Source organism: Glossina fuscipes, unplaced genomic scaffold, assembly GCF_014805625.2.
Source record: "Glossina fuscipes isolate IAEA_lab_2018 unplaced genomic scaffold, Yale_Gfus_2 27, whole genome shotgun sequence".
In the NCBI taxonomy this organism is placed as follows: Eukaryota; Metazoa; Arthropoda; class Insecta; order Diptera; family Glossinidae; genus Glossina; species Glossina fuscipes.
The window spans coordinates 3462774-3467461 of record NW_023998422.1 but is presented as its reverse complement, the minus strand read 5'-3'; the positions used below and the strand labels follow the sequence as shown (position 1 = coordinate 3467461).

At 33.6% G+C, this 4688-nt stretch overlaps 1 protein-coding gene across 2 annotated transcripts in view; it reads right to left on the bottom strand.

Moving 5' to 3' along the window:
• The window catches only part of LOC119635701 (GATA zinc finger domain-containing protein 5), a 46227-nt gene that overhangs the window by 40746 nt on the left and 793 nt on the right, over positions 1-4688 (bottom strand). The window lies entirely within an intron of this gene.

Here is a 4688-nt window from a genome sequence, read left to right as displayed (position 1 = left end):
CACGCGCTCACACATACATACTTAATTAATTGTATGACTATCCAGTTACATCGTGAACGTTGCATACCTTCCCCTAATCTAACCACAGAAAGTAACAAAAAGCGAGAAAAATAAGAAAAATTAGCGGCAAAGGAAACTACTACAAAAATATTTATCAAAGCAATACTTATACAGCAATACATGTATTTAGGTCTCATAGCAACAACAATTTATTCATCAGCCATGAATGACTGCACTGAAGATTGAAGTGTGTTGTTTGTAAGCATAGTCAAGCATATGCATAAGTTGTGATGAAAAAGTGTAACATATATATAATTGTGTGCGATGTGTGCTGATGAAAAACTGGAATGGGAGGTTTTTTTTTGTTTTTTTTTTTTAGGGGAAGTACACAGAAACCGACGTACGTACATGTACGTGCATGAAAATGTTTTAGCTAACACTTGTTGGCACATAACACTTTACTTAAAAAAAAAAAAAAAACGCACACAAACACACACACGCACACAATACATCATAGAGCTGATAAGTGCACGTAAATACATACATAGATATGCACATATACTTATGAATACCATACATGGCGTATATGTGTACGCGTAACCCCTGAAAAAAAACCATACATAACTATGTGTGTAAGTAAACATTAAATGCCTGTTGCTAAGTTGCTTTAATGTGCACAAAAGCACACACATTTATACGTATATGTATTTTTATATATATGTATATATACATATGTGTGTTTGTTTACAGGTATCTATGTGCAAATACAATGTACATATGCATGTGTTTATGTATGAATGTGTGGATGGAAAAACCATTTCGTACAACTGTTGCTATGCTATGGTAATAATGCAGCAAAATAAGAAAAATAAGAAACGCAACGTCATAATTTATTCAACATCAAACTACCGTTAAAGTTGCACTTTCGCTCTTTTTCTGCTGTGCTGCACTTGTATTGCCAGCGAATACATCAGCATTTGTCATAGATGAAGTTTTTCTCACAGTTATTTCCAATGCGTATGGACAGCCGTATATAGGCAGATCGCATGAAACTATATGAAACGTTTAATAAGCATTTCTTCCTACTTTTCTGCAGAATTGACAACAAATTTTTTTTTTATCAATGGCGTGATGACTGTAATTTCTCATACCCATCATAAGATATATGTACGTGCATATATTAAATAGGTTTTATTCTTGTAAAACGAAAGACAAACTGAGAAAGCTAATAGCATACAGTAAAGTACGGTTACTGAGATATCAGTATCCATCTGTCGCTAATTATGATGAGCAACTAACAGCTTAATTTCGAAAAGCGAAATCTTCGCGGCAAATGTTGCCCCTATCTATGGACATGGATGTGATCAGAAGAGGTTATGGGTAGAGTGATGTGATGTTTAGCGCTGTGACTGTGGGAGCGAGGACATATTTTTCTTTAATGTTCGCTCTTCGGATATGACTTGGCGCCTTTTATTAAGCATTGTCAGTCCTTCCTCTTTTTTTCTTTTGCAAAGCGAAAATATGCGCAAGACATGAGCAAGAAGAGTTTCACTCAGTAAAATACATGTTTAATAGCGACCATTACATTCCTTCAATTACTTTAAGGTATTATTAAATGATCATTGCGGACCATTATTTTACACCTTTCTAGAAGCTTTACCGTCGAATTTTACGACAAAGCAAATAACTTCCAATTCCATCCTGTATATTCCCTAGGCTAAACAAACGGAATTCATTTCCTTGAGGTAAACAAACTAAGTTACATTTTGTGAAATTTCTCTGCCCCTTTGTCTGATATCCCGTCCATGTATTCTTGTGTTCATCCGGCTGATCGCAATTTTGACAAAATTTGGTGAATTGCTCCCTTTTGACGCGAACATAGGGTTGGAGTATGTGTACCCGTGCATTTTCGTGCTCATACGGCTGATCGTAATTTTACGAAAATTTGGTAAACGCCTTTTTGCCAAATACGGACGCTGTCGAAGTTTGTCTGTCCCTCTGATGTCTCGTCCGTGCGTTGTGTTCATTCAATTGTTTGCAACTTTGAAAAAATTTAGTAGATAGTTACGTTTCCCCAATCGCGAACCGTTCGGATCACGGCATGTCTACGAGTTTCCCACAGACAAATTCTTATTTCTCAAAAAAAAAAAATCCATAAAATATATTTTTATGCAGGCTCTCATGCATTTAGGTGTCAACAAGCCATCTGTTTTGATATTTTCTTACAAAGAAGAGTGAAGAACGTCATTAAGCGACGTTCTGCAGAGAATTCAATAGTCAGCACGACGATAACGTTTGAATGGTTATTACCTGAGATACATACAATCATCCTTCCTAAACGACAACCTCTTTTTGTTTAATAGGCCTTTACTGCAAGTGTTGTGAATATCTCAATTTCTTATACCCTATACCACTTGTGTTACAAGGGTATATTAAGTTTGTGCGGATGTGTGCAATACCCAGAAAAAGTTAAGATAGACCCGTCTTTTATTATACCTTCCGATTCAAAAGGTGAGTTTAAGCTTGTCTGTCCATCTGTATGTCCTGTGTTCAATCTACAGGTCGGAATTTTCCGGATGTTTCAACGTGTTTTGGACAAGCACGAACACTACTGAAAACAGTTCGGATTGTACCATTTCTTCGGCCACTTCCCGTACGCCTTGTTTTCAAGAATCGTTACGTGACCAACTGTAGGGAGGTGTAGGCGGTTTTATGATGCGTCTCGGTAAACTATAGTCTTTTTACCTGTTTTTTAACACAAAATGTCTAATTTTTGGAAAGGATCATCCCTTTTATTAAGAAACCGATAGCTAACCTGCGTAAAGTATGCAAAATTTGAATCAAAGAAGGAGAATATGCTTATACCACTTTCTTCTCATTTGATTCACATTTGTACTTGCATTTCTTTCCAATATAGTAAGTGTCAATACGATGTCCAGCGCCACAGGCAAGTACACATGTGCAAATAACTTGATCAAGTTTTTAGATTACATTTTAATTCCAGTATTTTTTTAAATATATTCGCGCGAATTACTATTATTTTTATGCAAAAAGATCGCTCCACCATAATGCAGCATTAACGTAAACCGAATCAAACACCCGAAAAAAAGAAAAGCAATTAGGAAAATTATATTCGGCTGCTATCGAATCTTTATACCCAACACCGTTATAGCAAAACACTTAAAATAAAGAAAAACTGCAATTTACTTACTCTATAATATTTGGCGGACGCGGATGAACTTTATTATGTTTGTAAAATAAAAATGGAAATTTGTCTCGTTCGTCTGACGCAGATATCTCCATTTTTACAACCAAGAGATTGTTTACTATAGGCGTACACACTTACGTCGGTTTAAAATTTGATCCTGATCAAGGATATACACATTTTATGGAGTCTCTGAAGTTTTCTTCTAAGTTTTGCAAAAATTGTAACAAAAAAGTAAAATGTCAATATTCTATAATATTGAGTAGGCCTGACCGACTTTTTCCCTTTTTGCTTAGAACGTAAATACATCTCGCATCTGTTGTGGTTGATAAGCAACGAATAAAAACCACATTTTTTTATTCTTAAAAACACAGACGGATTCAGATTATGCTGTAATGAAGACCTATCCTCTAACTGATTTGACGGAAATTCCATTCCAACCTGCGAGTAAGAACTTCCAATGTTTCTGTTAAATGTCAACCAATACTTCATTATTGAGAACGAATATTTCTTCATTTCTATGGCATTATTAATTTTATAAATTTCATCTAATTACGTACATAAGTAACGCCTTTACATATACAAATAAATATATTTTCTAAAAATTCCCAATAGACTAAACATTAAAGATTAGACATCCACTAAAGGAAAACTTAATATTTGTTTTCATATTTGCTCATTTACCCGCGAAGCAAGTACATCAGCCTCTCTTTCTCTCCCTTTCTTCTCTTCTCTTCTACTCGCGAGAGCACTCACCTTAAAATCAACTGGTAAAACAGCTGAGTGCATACATTTATTTGATAACCCAACATAGACTTTGTTATTGCTTGTTATTATATACAATATAGAACAAAACAATGTTGTTGTGCTTGTTTTTGTCGTTGTTGTACTCTTTATATAAAAACAAATATGTGTAAATTATAATTATTATTTTTTCTCCCTTTATTAAAAAAGATACACCCAAGCATGGTCGAACGTGTTTTTACTGATAAAACACAACAATTTGCAAAAAAAAAAAAAAAAAATCAACATCTTTGTGGTTATTGTTGTAATTTCCATAATCAATAGTAAAAATAAAAACAACTTTACATAGGATGTAAATACAGTTAGAAATAAACAGGAAAAAAATTAATGTATATATCAAATAAAGTAAATATTATAATCCTACTTTCCAATTAAATTGTAAACGAATAACGGAGTTAAACAAATGCTAAAATATATGTTTATATACATATATATATATATATAAGATCCAGTTCGTTCTTTCACACGTCTTTTAAACTCATAAACTAGATAATTACTCTTAAAGGTAACTAACAGTATTAACAGTACATACAAGCAAACTTTAAAAAAAAAAAGAAAAAAAAACAAAGAGAAGAAATACTGATTCGCAAAGTGGCCTGTCGTAACAATTTATTCAAATGCCGGCTGTTGAAAATTGAAAACAATATTTTTTGCCTGAATCTTAATTAATTATTAGTGA